The following is a 16404-nucleotide window of genomic DNA, read 5'->3' as shown; positions in this document are numbered from 1 at the left end:
AGTATATGAGACTGTTGGCAATGCATCAGTTATGCCCATATGCACTGAAACTACAGCACTGCAAAGTCTTCACATCAATGAGCAAGGAAGCTGTCACTGTGATATTGTTCACATACCAAACAATACATGGATCATACTTTCTGTCAGTGCATGTCAAACTCAAGACATGTGCCACATGATCACTGTCACCCTGACATTGACATTGAAAATTTTATACTACCGTAAGATCCTGACATACATGCATATGTGTTCATGAAAACTATCAAGTGTTAATACTAATGTGATGTTATGGCATGTCCCTGAAGCTGTACAGCCAGAGTATAACAGTACCTAGGATACAATTGAACTTCATAGGTTAATAGGTGCATATCAGAGTACTAGGCTAACGTCCCAAGATCCCATAAAACTTAACCATATGTAACCGAGTTACACAATTTCCAATAGCTATATGAACAATGTTCCCACAGGTATGAGCCTATGCTGTGTTATTTAACACCAACTGGCTCTATCCATGAGGGACATAGGTGCAACAACAGGAGTACAATCATGATTAATCATCCATTGATCTAGGTTGCACTTGAAGAGGGTCAGGAATGGCCTTTGTTTTATGTGAATGGCAAGCATGTTCCAGGGAAGGGCTAGTGTCTGAGAGATGTATCTATTTCTCCATCATGATCTATTATGTCAGAAGCTAAGTTAACATTCTTTAAATTAGTGATTTCAGTGAAGTTTGTGTTAAATGTGTAACATTTCCATCAGGGCCAGATTGCCCTGTAGGTCAGACACAGACTGACCCTTATTAGTCTGTTGGAGATTTAATACCATGATAGGGCATGCAGTCTTTCTGCATATGACTTGTTTAGACCATGTATCTTCATTGTGCCAAAATTCTTAGCTTGCTCCAGCTGTTGCAAATGTATAGTGAGAAAAGGATGCATTCTACTCAATTACTGGTGCGATGAGGGCTGAGTACAATGGTATTGCAATGTTCTTTGATGTGGATGGCTTGCCTATACCTATGCGTTGTACCACATACAAGGGATTTGTTACCACTGTAGACACATGGTAGTTGAAGTTCTGATTCCTACCTAAATGAGTACCCAGATTACACACCACTGGGTGTACTCATTGGGATGTATTGTCTATACTACAATTACCTTGGGTATTTGCTTTCCAAAAGTGATTAACTTTGCTTTTGTGTTTATTTAGTGTGTTTCCATGGCTCTGGCACCAATCAGTTTTGTACATTAATACTTTCTACAGTATATTGGTAGTGTTTGTGGATTCAATGATTGTCCATATTTTGTAGTCATTCACAAAGTTGGTAAGACAAAGGCTGTCTGAGTTTGTCTTCACTTCTAAGAAGTAAATATTAAACATGAAAGGGCCTAGTACACAACCTTATGGTATGGCCCCGGTCACTGGCCTCTTGCTAGAGGTGAATTGACACACTTCAACTGTACTGCAGGTGATCCATTTGGCTACCTACCTAGTGAAGTATCTGTTTATGCCTGGTTGAGACAGTTTCCATGTAATACCTGAGTTTGGATTTGTGTCAAATACCTTGGCCACATGTGGTTAGGTGGGATGCACAGTCTTTCCCTTATCTATGTTCTTAGTGACATTCTTGAGAAGTCAAACACATTTAACAGACATTATGTAGCCTTAACAAATCAAAAATGGGTTGGGTCAGGAGATTTCCTGTGTCCTTTTTGATAAGGTCCATGATGATTGTTTTGACTGCTTTATACAGATGAAGCAAGTCATGCTTATTGGTCTATAATCCTCTGGCTCAGGTGATATCCCCCCCCCTTGTTCAGATGGATGACTGCTGTTGTACAACCTTCTGCAAGAACATAGCCCATCTGGAAGCTGTGGTTATGTAGAGATCCAACTGTGTCTTCTAGGTCAGGTTTTAAGTTATTGAAAAGGCAGCCTGGGATGTTGTCAGGACCCACTGATGCCATATTTTTAGCCTTAGAGAGCACATAGATGAGCTGCTTTCTTGAGAAAATAAGCTTAGGAATATTTGCATGTATATTTTGGGTGATGTCCATTGTGGATGGGGGGGGGGTGAAGCTGGACTCAGATCTGTCAGCTAGCAGATTGTCTATTTCCTACAGTTCAGTATGGGTGGTATCACATACAAAAAGCTCTGTGCTTAGTTGTATATTCCCTTAACATTTCATAATTATTTTAAAAAATGATTTGAACAACACCTCCAAATACAGCCATGAGTATGCATCACATTCCACAAAGTGGAACTGTTCACACATTCATTTAGCTCTACCTATGTCTCACAATTGCATCAATTGCAAATTATATGCCTATATGTTTTCTTTGTAAAGCTGTGTGTGTGAAAGCCCTGATACCATATTTGGACAGATTAGAAATGATTTGAATGTGCAGAACAGTAACTGACACAAATGCTGACAGTCTCCCTGTGGAGCTCATCAATAGTCCTAGTGAACAGCACCAGAATTGTGCCTACAATGAATTCACCATGGTTGCAATTGAATCTGAACTAGTTATATCTTTGTGTATATAGAAGCATTATAGCATGGATGACACAATATGTTTTTACCCATGTAATCAGTATGATGTTATATTGCTGTATCTCACAGAGCATTTAATGGTGGTAGATATACACATGCACACCTGTGCCACACTGCAAGTATCGCTGTGATGGTTGAATGAGAACTGCTTAGAATGTTGATATACTCCACTGCATAAATACATGCCTCAGTAAGGCAAAAATATACATAGCATCATCACATGTCAACAGTTCTCAGGAGGCATATTAATACTGCTGTTATTGAAGGAACACGTAATCAAATGGCAGCAATAGCTATCAGTACATTCCCTCTAATCACATATTTAAATACACTGTTGTAGGGGCTACTATACATCCACAACTCAACATAGCACATGTAGAGTACAGCAAAATTGGTATGTGTAGTGTCCATAGGGTCATAGGACATTACTAGACTAATTGCCTACATTAAAGAAAATTCTAGCCATTATTATGGCATTTAAACAAAAATTGATATATCTATAAGATGGAAGATATTAAGGGTGTGTGTATGTGTTTGATTATATTATGTACTGTTTCTATCCATATGTGACATGTGCACCACCCCATGAGGGAATTAGTAACCACACACCCAGTGTTCTGGAGATGGCTTGCAGAGGGTCATGGAAGAACTCTGCTTCACAATGTGTATATGCATCTTTGAAATAATGATATCCTCCAGTCTTCTGCAGAACGGATGTTACATGGACAGAAGGAAAGAGGGGGGTTTGGTTTCATGGGTCTATGTTGATGTTTCTCTTGAGTGGGAGACAAATGGAAGACATTCCAAAGATCTCACAATAACTGTAATATACCACCAACCACACACGCAGAAGTTGACTAAGGTCTTATTTGAAAATTAAACCTAAGTAGGTATAGAAGCTGGATTTCATATAATATAAGACTAGCACCACCAAATATGTCTGGCTTTAACAGAGTCAAAGTGCACTTTATAGAGGATGATAACAGCATTGTATGTTGAGAAGAAGTTGTTTGGAAGAGAGTCTAACACAGATGTGGAATCACATCTCGGGGTAAAATTATCTCCCAAATACTATTTGGATGAACACACACTCAAGCTGACTGCTGTGAAATTAGATCCCCTAAGTATCTAGTTACAGAAATGTGAGAATACAGTACTTAACATCAGCGCCACAGCATAAGTTATCAGACTGCATTTTATAGCATGTGACATCATTTGTGTGTTTTGAGAAGAAGATGTTAGGGGTGTCTCACACACTGCTCTAAAATGGTCTCCATAATGACAGCTAACTGAACACAAATACACAAACATACAAGTTGATTGTAGTGAGTTTCAAACTTCTGCTTAGCTACCTATAGAATACAGTACTTAAACTCTCCATTGCACAAGCCTGACATTCAGACTGCACTTTATAGCACATGATATTATAATTATCATTATGTTTTGAGAAAAAGATGTTAGGAGGAGTGTCTCACATGCTGCTCTAAAACAGTGCCCACAATGACAGTCAACTGAACACAAACAGACACACAAGTTGACTGCAGTGAGTTTCTAACCCCTACCTAACACAGTTCTTAATGCAAGCACCATGGTACAAGTCTGACTTTCAGATAATCAAATTGCACTTTATAGCACTTGGCATCATAAGTGCGTTTTGAGAAAATGCTAGGAGTATCTCACATGTTGCTCTAAAATGGTCACCAGAATGATAGCTAACTGAATACAAGTGCGCGCACACACACACACACACACACACACACACACACACACACACACACACACACACATTGACTGGTGTGAGTTTCAAACCCCTATCAAATTATCTACAAATCACAGTACTTAGCGCAAGCTCCATGCCACAAGTCTGACTTTCCCAATGTCAGACTACACTTTAATAGCAGATGACATCATCACTGTGTGTTTGTGAGAAGATGTTTGGAAGCCTGTATGAAATGGTCATGTAAATATGTACAACTGTAAAAAGTTTTGCTCTCCGTGAGACTTGATTGCTGACAGTAGGATACAGACTAATGCTATTCTGAATACACACACACACACACACACACACACACACACACACACACACACACACACACAAGCTGACTTCATTGAGAATAGAAAACCCTGCCTAACTAGTTACACTAGCTAGAGAACACAATACTTAATACAAGAGCCATGACACAAGTCTGACTTTTACACTATTGCAGAACATTTTATTTCAGCTGACATCATCAGTGTATGTTTGTAAGAAGATATAGGGAGGCCTATATAAAAGGGCTGTGTAGGCATGTACAATTGTAAACGTTTTTGTTCTCCATGAGACTTAATTGCTGACATTAGGATGCAGACTCTTGCTCTTCTGACTATGCACACACATACACACAAACACACTTTGCCTGCAGTGAGAATAGAACCCCTACCTAACTAAACACATTAGAGAACACAGCTTAATGCAAGCACCATAGCACAAGTTTGACTTTGGTACTGTTGCAGAGCACTTTATAGCAGATGACATCATCACCATATATTAGTGAGAAGATGTTGGGAGGCCTGTATAAAATGACTGTGTAGGCATGCACAATTGTAAAAAAATTGTTCTCCATAAGATTTGAGTGTTGATACTGGGATACAGATTCATGCTGTCTTGACTACACACACACACACACACACACACACACACACACACACACACACACACACACACACACACACACACACATGTACAGACACAGACACACACACACACACACACACACACACACACACACACGCACACACTCACACACACACACACACACACACACACACACACACACACACACACACACACACACACACACACGCACACACACAGTTTGTCAGTTGCATTAACTGAACACATAACGTAATATTTATGCCATCAGTAAAATCTGATTTTTCCTTGTCATTGTGGCCTTTATTGATGACAACATCCTCATTCTGTGATGCAGGTATGAGAGTGATGTTCAAAGTGAGGACTTTTTATTATCTGTTTTGTTTCCAATGTGCAGATATGAAAACTTTAAAAGACAGGGGTTCTTAAAGTATATGCAGTAAGATATCGGGAATGCATATTGCAGAACTGAGATGTGCATGCACCTGTTTCTCAATGTGTTGTGCATATTACACACTTTCAGCCACAGACACACACACACACACACACACACACACACACACACACACACACACACACACACACACACACACACACACACACATTTTTCTGATCACCAAGGATGCAAGTGATTGTGATGAATTGATGTCCACAGTTAGACATGTATAAGTCAATCTCAATGTCTATTATGCATTGAAATTTTAAATAATGTATCAATACAGTTGTGCTATTTTTTATAGTTTATTTGGCACTTAACCTATTATTGACATATCCATTTTCAAGTGCATGGGTGCAGGGGACACATGAGTCTGGATAAATATGCGGTCAGTCACTAACAAGTCCCTATCCTTTGGGCATGTGTTTTTAAATGGGTTTTGATGGGATGAAGAATAACTAGGCAAGAACCACAGTAATATATGGAAAACACCTCTTTATGAAGTGTATCACTAAGCAACGGGTTTGTGAGAACAATGGCAAGGTGTTTGGGCATGCAAGATTCACATTTAATGAATACAATTTGAACGTGAGAAGTAATTATGCATATATGATATCGGAGAAATAGCTGACAGATACTATGGTTTACATACTGTAGTTTGTACTGAGACAGTTTTGTCATAACCTTTATGACATTAAAAACTGTTGCTATTGCTTTCCTTGTTTGAACAGAGTTATGCAACAATCAAACATGGTTCTTTGATTACAAGGAAAAATAGTAATATGTTTATTGATTCACCTTCCTTTACATGAACACTTTAAGTGGTGAAGCAGTGTAAGAAATGCACCTGCTGCTTAGCTTTCCCTGTGACAGCAGATGTAAGAACAGTGATGGCAGAGGGTCTGAACGCAGGTCAATCTAATTTTTCTTACACATGGTGTCAGGATGGCATTATATAAGCAAATGTGACAATTCCTGCAAATGTGAGCAATGACTACAGTGAAGTACTGTAAAAGATAAACATCAGTCAAGTGATTTATGTCACACTACACATATGGATTTGCCTTTTTATACATGAAACAGTTTCAAAGTGCTGCCTTTACTCTGCTTTAACTCTGTGTCCTTTTGGCACTGCTAGGTTAAGCAGCATTGTGCATAGGTAACCTTAGAACACAAAGAGCCATTCACCATCACTCGGCACTGGTGTGCAATGCCAAACTGTGTGCAAATACAGAAGACAAAAAGGAAGGGCTTTACTAGTGGTTTATTATTTATGTGTGTGGTGTGTGATTCTATTTTTTGACCAGATTAAATGTGTGAAAATGAGGTAGAAAGGAAAGGGGTGTAATGGGGAGCAAGCAGGGGAAGAACAAAGGGGGAAAGGATATAGGAATATGCAGGAGAGAAGAATTGGATGAATTTGGACTGTCACCACAACACAAATGGGTGAAAACAATGCAATCACATTGTATAGCCACTTGGACTGAATCAAGTGTGTGAAGAAGACACATGTGTGAACTGGAGAGCTATGTATGGGGCAACATTTTTTGTGGGATAGGTGCCCAGTGTTTTATTTCAATAACAGAGGAAGGTTGGGAAGGGATGTAGGAATGTCAGGTCAGGTAAGTTGGGTACATGAGGAAGCAGGTGCAGACAAGCAGTTTAAGCAAGACAGAGACAGGGATGGTGAGAGACACAAAAGGTTAGGGGACACCATAATTGAGTATCAGGAGAGGACACTGAAGGCACATTCCCATCAAGCATGGGAACAGTCAGAATCTAGTCCTCACCCTCAAAACTGCCATTACTGTTCCCTCCCTTGACTTCCTGTTGGATTGCTTGACATTTAGGTTTTCTTTGCATTGCCACAAGCAACTTCTCCAGATAGCTGAGGCATGCACCAATGGTACCTTCTAAGACCTCATGCAGAATGCCTGGCAGCTACTGGTGGTTGACAAAATTCCCAGTTCCACCAATACTCCCAGAGAGTACCACTGCACCAGCTGCCAGGATAATGCTACTGATGATGAGTTCCCAGGTAGTACAGGGGCTGGAAAGGCAGTACTGTCAGGCTGTGTCCCAGATGTGCTGGATGCTGGTATAGCACCCATGGGATGGGCGGTTCATAGGTTCATAGGTGTTTACTAGTCTAATGACCACAAGAGCCTTTTTTATGCCTAGCCTGCATCCCACATCTCTGATAACAACTGATACCCTTGATAAGTGTAATCAGCGGCTTGGGAGATAAAACATTTACAAGCTAGGCCCTGGGAGATGAACCATTTACAGATTGCCTGTGTTCATTAGAAACATAGTTGCCAAATCAGGGATGAATTTCCTGTTCCCCATTCAATTGTCCAAGTTGCACATGAATTGAGTTAGGGAGGAACTCTGCTTCACATGGATGAGGGCCCTTTTCCAGAGATGGGATAATCTCTGGGATCATACCTCTCAATTGTCCCAAATTACTCGGTTTTTACCAAGTTTTGGGGTCCAAAAATGGGGTGCCATGATTCCCGAGTGGCACCCCTTCATTTTCGATTTATTCGCACTTTATTTTTTAAATTTTCGCGCTTTGTGAGCTGACATCATCACGTGCGCGATGACGTCAGCTCCACCAGCCTGTCAGACTTGCTTGCGCTTGTACATAGCATGTATTTCCGGCTCTGGTTCAAATGCATTTGCGAGCGGCAAAGTTACCAGAGCCGGAAAGGATTTACTAGATCTATTTATTTTAGAAGACGCTCGTCTCGCTCAAGGGACTGGATCTATTTATTTATTTTAGAAAAAAACAGACGCTCGCTGGAGTTTCAGAAGAAGATGCTCGCTGGTTTCCTAGATGGATTTAGAGGTAAGGGGGATGACGTGTGTGTGTGTGTGTGTGTGTGTGTGTGTGTGTGTGTGTGTGTGTGTGTGTGTGTGTGTGTGTGTGTAAAACTGGATACCATCATTTCAAAGTACCTCACCTGATGTTTCCATTCTGATATTGGCATAAGCTGTATCCCTGAGTCTTTTCCTAATAGTAATTCCTACAATGAATTTGTCATGTAATTTGTTCAGCTCAAGCCAAAAGTTTTTCATTTTCCTACAGGCAAAGCTGCCAAATAACTGCAGATGGCAGATGGCTGTCTACCTTATAGCCACATTTTAAGGATCTAATTTATAGTACACTAAAACTTCAAAGCCTGAAACAATGAAAGAACAGATGAATTCCTATATATTGTCTCTCCTTTTTTTAAGTATGCTTGCCTAAAGCCATAAATTGACCTGTTAATCAAATGTAAATTTATGAAATCAGCAAATATATATTTGGAAAGACTATATACTTCAATGTTTCCTTAGTATACAATGCTAATTAAAATGTAGGATGGTTCAATCAGAAGCTGCTTGGTTAATCTAATCAAATGCATTTTATTCTTCCCACATTGTTACTGTGCCTGGAAGCATTAAAACCCGACTGTGATAGTGGATAAAAAGCAGACAGTTACACAAGTGAGATAAGCATGTATCTTTGCATGTTAGTATTTCTTTCTAGTGTTAACTATTTCTCAGTAATAAACTGTTTTTTCCACAGCAGGCAGACACACACTGATGGTAGTGAGGATTTAAATACAGTGAGTTACAAGTGTAAGGCTGGTACCCTTGACTTTACTAGTAGCAACATCTCCTAATGACACAGAAATGAGGATTCAGTCTGGAAAAAAAAGGAAAAATGGAAAGCTAATGAGCAATCTCAGTTTAATGAACGTGGACATTGGAGGTCTTTGCTATGCACCAGCTTTCTACAGTGGAAAATATTTGTTAGAATCTAGTTTTCTGTAGTGCTCTGTTAGTAACCTACTTGGTTTGGACTACTGGGATATATTTCTAAACCTACTGTGGAACTAAAAGAGTTGTTGGCTTGTTTTGGCTAGATAATAATTGCTATTCTAACTCAAACTTAATTTGAACTTGTACTCCATAAAACAAGCTGATTTTTTAGACAAGGTATATATACATGTTGAAGTAGTGAATATAGTAACAGAGATAAAAACAACTGGAATTTGGATCTTTAGAAAAGGGAAGGAGCAAACTACATAGAAAAAAAAATGGAAATTGTGGGAACAGTATATGCAGAGCAGGAATGAGGTTTAAGAGGCAGGATTTGAATGAGCTATATAATGCTTAACTGACAATGGCTAGAAGGTTTATAAATTATTTATAATGTTTACAACTACAGTTGTTTCAATAGTATCTGTGATGTAAACTTTGTCCAACTTAAAGTGATATAATTTTATGTGTTTTTCATTTATATAAATGTAAGATTGCCTTTGTCATATGTGAAAAGTTTATAAAGATGTTGGGGGAAAAAAGGTATATATACATGTTTGAACATATCTCTTCATTATTATCACTGCTAACACTGCCTTTGCCTATGGCTTACACTACTGTCATTCTATTTATAGTGTGGCTGTGGAAGTAGACTTTTATGATGGAAATGTTCTGAATTGGGCAATTTTGTCATTGTTGGTTCATGCATTTTGTTTGATTGCCTACAGTGCAGCCTACTGGAAAAATGTTAAAACAATAAATTTAAAATGTGCTCTGTCTAACAAGTGTCTTGTTTTATACAACAAATATAATTTAATGAAGTCAGGAAGGTGTATCAAAGAAAAGAACACATGTATGTTTCTTGTTTTGTGTGCAAGGGGCCAATGATTTGAAAACAGCCCAAAGGTAATCTTTATCCACCACTGACCAGATGCATTTTCTTTGGATGTGGTGTGGGTTTCAATGAATGTGAGGTTCAAGGGCAGAGTAGTTTTAATGCCAAGTCTATTTTCATTGTGAGACAGTATTGCTTTGTTTACCAGATGTCTTAGTGTTTGTGCATTGTTGTGTTGTAAAATGTAAAAGTAAAATCCAAATAATCATTGTACAAGTAAAGCAGTATGAACACTAGTGTTTATGGTAAATGGGACGAAATAGCCAGCTAATGGGACATTGGATGGCTGCAGGGGGACTCTGGTGCCATATTTTGGTTCTGTTTTTCAGTTTGTTTGAAAGTTGGTATCCCACAATTCCATCAGAGTGGATGGAGTTATGTAATTATGTATGCAAATTAGATGTTAATCAGTGTACAGATTTGTACCTATTTTTCATGGGCCTTGTCCAGATTTTTGATGTTTCCAGGTTGAGAGGTATGTCTGGGATACATACCTGTCTCTCAAACAGGGTGGCAGGGTGAGCACCAGCAGTTGACATACCTCCTTGTGATGGAAATCATTTTGTTGGTTGTCAGAAAATTATGACATCAGAATGGTGTGGTCATACATATAAAAAATACAGAAGAGAGATAAGGAGTGGGGTCAGAGAGAAAAAAGAAAAAAAAAGGTAATTAGAACCATTATATGTCAAATACAATGATTTAGTACAATAAAAATATAATTTTACTTTTACGTTAACTCTACTTATTAAAATTAAAAAAAATAGGACTCAGAACTGTTCAAATAATCCTTGCAATATGTATACATTGCACATATGCTTTTAAAAATAATACATATTAAGTTAACAACATGACATTTATGCTAATTTTGTTGAATTAATACTAAATTATTTTTAATAGTATGTATTTGTACTTGTGGGATTTGAACTCACAACATCTGAATACAGTATTGCATTTGACTCCTCCAATTACATTGAGCTACAAATAAAGCATGCATGTTTGCTTTTACAGTTAAGATATGCATGATTCATTTACTAGCAATGTATGGAAGAACAATAATTTTAATAAAATAATTATTAGTTTGTGCTGCATATATACCCCTTAATTCTCTCAGTCTTTATAAGCATTTGACATAGGCCTCCCTGTTTACTGAAATCGCCTAAACAGCTGGATAGTAAATAAGGAGAGAAAAGGAGAAAAACATTATGCATACCAGTATTAGCTATCTCCAGCTTTCTATATCAGTGAAAATATACCAAAAACAAAATAGGATGAACCAAACCACAGCAGGCAGCAAATAAAAAAGGATTCCATTTAATGGTAAGCACTTTCGCATCACATCAAGCTGCTTCATTAGACGTCTGTCAGCTTGATGTGCTGTGAAAGTGCTTACCATTAAATTGAATTATTTTTCATTTGCTGCCTGCTGTGGTTTGGTTCATCCTATTTTGTTTTTGGTTTACTTTTGTTCAGTTGTTGGTTGAACCAATTATCCACACCACATTCTTGTTCTTTTGCATCATTGAAAATATCTTTATCTGTATACTTACACAACTGTGGGATGTCAGCAGTCTTAAACTCATCTAGCCACTCTTTGAGTTGTTCCTGCTTGTGCCTTTTTAGACAATAATCATGCCTGCATTGCTCCCCAGTGTGTAGAATGCCAGTCACACTGGAGGCAACCTTTGCTAGACTGTTCCAAGCCTCTGATTTATATTGTGACCTAGTATATTCCTCCTGCAAAATCCTATGACTTTGGCACATTACAAAGAGTGCAATTAATATTTTTGACCTCTCTACCCACTATCTTTGAGCCCTGAATTGGGCACCACTCTTGCCAGCTAAGGTCATGTCTGCACAGGTCATCCAACAACAGTCAAAGTGTTTTAGTGTTTTCTCGCCAGTTTGTGATATCAAGTTAAACTGTCAATTCACAGATCTGCACAACTATTATAAACACATTTGCATGATGGTGTGGGGAGAGCAACATTGCCACACAGAGAGGAAAGCAGATAATGAAATAGGAAGGGTAATGTGAGAGTTGGCATTAATTCATGGCTTGCCCACTGCTATACCTGTTAAATGACTTGACTTCTGAGACATGAATAAGGGAGGTATACATTGTATGACGTGACACATATTTTGTCATCCAGATAGGTGTTTTTCTTCATTGTCACAGAATAAGTGCTTGTCACAAAAACTCATTAATTATGTTGTAGACACATATTTCAGCTAACCAAGCATGTGTATGACCCAAGGAGGCCCTGGTTTATGTATTCTCATGTATGATGCAGTAGTAATGTGTGACAGTATAATGGAACTGCATATAATGGTATTACCTTCAGGAAATATTTCTGAGTTCTGAGTCAGACAACACAATATGTTCTGTCTTTTAGCTATACTTGTGTTACATGCGTAGCAAAGATGACTATCAGTAAATTATTAAGTCCATCCTAGGCCAGAAAAGAATCTTTTAATTGCAGAAACATAATTGTCAAGATACCTCCAGTCACACATATAACTCATATGATATCAACTGCTATATATACTTCTTGTTATGTATAATTATCTTAATAATTTAAATGTTTTTCTAAAATTAAGTGGAACAGCTTTAATAAAATCTGATGAGTGCTGTATTAGAACCATGCCTGACCTGTATTGTGGCAATAAATGTATACCTATTGCCATAGTGAAAGCTGGGCAGCAGGTGTATTTTTTACATTCATTACTGTCCAGAATGCTGACCACTGTGTAATGCTGCTTACCATTTTTGTACACAGGAAGGCAGAACAAGTAACAATGTATGTTTTTGTCAAGTTACAATGTATATTTTTGTTTGCAGGTGCTGTATATGAGTGCTCACTGAAAATCTCTACTACGCTTATTGTGTTTGCACAAAGGGAGACAAAAGCAGTAACAAAGTATCTTTTGGGAAATTTACAATATATCATTTCTGTCTGCATCTGTAAGGGGTCTTTGTGCACAGTTGAGTAATGTATAAACAAGACAGGCAAAGGCAAAAATACATTTTCATTATAGAAAATTTTTAATATTGTTTAAGCTTAAAAATAATATGGGACTCAAACCATGGTCTAACTATAATTCTATTCTGTGTGCCTTAATGTCTTTACAAGGTGTGCTAACAACTGAGTTGATTCACACTTGTAATTTATGCTGTCCATAGCTTCCAAGCTGATATTAAATTTTAAATAGTGATGCAATTTGCTGTGTGTGCACTGAGACTCATGCCATGCAAATATTAACACATGTGTAATACTTTTACACAGCTCTGAATTTGAACTGTCTTACTATTGGAACTACAAAATACATTTGGAGTCTGTTATCTCCCCTTGCCACAGAGACAGCTTTGCATCAGGAAAGCAAATCATGTGCATACAGGCAATTCCAATTTCTTCTACAATCTTAACAGGACATACATTTGAAAATTCACAGTTATTTGTATGTGTTGCTTAGATATTCAAGGCAATGCGTTGTCACACAATCATGTATGATTCTGTACAAATACAGCTCTCTCTCTTCTCTTTGTAGTGTTTTCATTCTTCTCTTATCTCTGCTGTGATCTCAGATATGGCATTTTATGGAGTGTTTTGTATCATTCTCATTTAACTTTATGATGACTAGTAGATGACAGTGAAAAACATTTATCAGCATGGGCAGGAGAGTCTGTCTAATACTGAACATAAGTGAGAAGTGTGTGCTGTTTAATTCTATTTAAAAGCTTGCTAAAGTTATTTCTACACTTTGTAAGTGTATCCTGAGTGACACACCCTCTGCTGGGAAGGTAGTCTAAAGGGCTTCTGTGTCTTCCTTCTGTTTCTCACTAATCATTCATAGTTGCAATCTATTAGCAACTAACAGTAGTGTAGAGCCTACACTATACTTACATCTGCTACACAAAGTCAAAAGTTTGGTATTCCACAATTCTAATGAGTTCACATCTCATTTGCATCTTCATAGTGCTCAGAAGGCTGAATCTACACTATAAAAAGGTAACAATGTAGCTAGAGAATTTGCAGGTGAGGAGACTTGTGTATTTGGACAAAATAGAAGATTTGAAGGGAATTTATCTGCAGAGATGGCCTCTTTTTTTGCTAAGGTATACATGTATCATTCAAATGCATTCTAGACTTTTTAACATGTTACAAAGTAATTTATATAGTCAGTAGAAAATGTAACTTTTATCTTTATGTACTTCTTATAGTTCACTGTTCACATAGGCATTTTTAGCAGGCATTTACATTCCTGATATAGACAGGTTATTAAATTTTATTGCATGTTATTGTTAAAATTGTATTTTATAATATTCTATGTTATTGCAGATAAATGTAACATACATGTCAGTGGCACAGGTGCTATGCTTCTGAGATGGCCCAGGGCCACCTTGAGGGGAATGGTAGGCACAGTGAGAGGCAGCTGGTAATCATAAATTGACATTTCTGTTGTCAATGTGTACACATTCTGATAATTGTGTGGAAAGCATATAGACCAATTTATGTGGTATTCTTTGGTTTGCACAGACCTTCATTTGTTGTGTTGTTTTGGGGGTGGGGGAGCCACCTACCATTTGTGTGTTGCCAGAGTAAAAGTGTGTTTCAAGTGCTTCTCTCTTGAAAATGTGTAGGCATCCTGATATTTCAGCGAGAAACATAATATATTACTAAAGTGGTATTCCTTGGTTTGGACAGACATTGGTCTGTGTGTGAGGATGAGATGGGACAACTACATAACCTTCCGTTTTAATAACTAAAATGTGTATTTCCAGTGCTTAATTTGTATATAAACAAAACTTTAGTTTATGTGATATTTATGTGTTGTATCCTTCTCTCTTTTATGTTACATAAGATTATGTCACCCAAGTGTAGAAATCCACAAAACCTCCTTTCAGTGACTCAGAAAATTATGTAATAATGCAGGTGTTTAGGTGCCATGACATATTTTGGCTTGAGATAGGATGTGTGGATATGGCTGCCAGAATGCAGATTTGGAACCAGTTAGTGAACAGTGCCAATGCAGTTGGGGGTCACACCAGGACTTATGATCAGGGGCATCATCGGGCCATTGATATTATTTCATCAGCCTAGAGGAGAGCAGCTGCAGTTGGCCATGAACAGCTGGATATGGGGGGGCTGCTACTGAGACACCATTGACATCAAATAAAGAGGTCCTCTCCATTGTCAGTTATCCAAACAACTCATTGGAAACTGCACACTAACATGTGCTTGATGTCGGTGCTGATGTGCCTGGGAGGATAACTGTGCCCCAGGAACAGCTTCCAGGTAAGCTTACATATGGCAACTTTTAGATTTGCTTGCATAGTAAAATGTATACATTTGAGTAATACTTTATGGGAGAGTTTTTTTTTTTTTACTTTACTCATTGATAACTTAATAGATGCATATGGCACAGCTGTTGATTTCATATGGGCTGTGGATGGAAATGTCAACCATGTTTTAGTTAAAAGTAATCCTACCAGATATATAGGCAAATTGTCTATTAACCCCCCTGTATTATTTCCATTACAACGTTTAATTTGTGTCCTTCCCTTGCTTAATTTCTTCCAGGGTCATCTTCCCTACAAAGTGTTGAGTGATCTGCCATGGTAAGCGAAAAATGTTTTTTGGCTTATTGATGACCATTCATAAAATGTAGGAATTTATCCGTATGTGTGAGGTGGGTGTAATGAGTGTCTGTATTGCTGTTCCATCTGCAATAATGGAACCACTGTCAGTTTGTTATTATATAAATTGTTTTAATATTTAGTGTAGTATTAATTTGTTCCTGTATTTGTTGCTTATTGTCACAGGTGATCCTGACAGTGGAAGCGTAGGACACTGCCACCTGATGTTGGGGTATTGGTAGCCTTTGATGATGATGGTGGGCAAACATAGGCACAGCCAGGGGATGCAGAGGTTGAATCTAACACTGATGATGACATTCAGCCATCCCCTGCATTTCCATCAGATGCAGTTAGCATGCCTATGCATACTTATTCCACTGGGCCATCAGATATTGGACAGGTGGAGGTTGAGACACTTGATCAGGAAAGTTTTGTTAC

Source organism: Protopterus annectens, chromosome 4.part0 (assembly GCF_019279795.1).
Source record: "Protopterus annectens isolate FY-2018-M chromosome 4.part0, PAN1.0, whole genome shotgun sequence".
NCBI lineage: Eukaryota > Metazoa > Chordata > Ceratodontiformes > Protopteridae > Protopterus > Protopterus annectens.
This window is presented reverse-complemented; position numbering follows the sequence as displayed.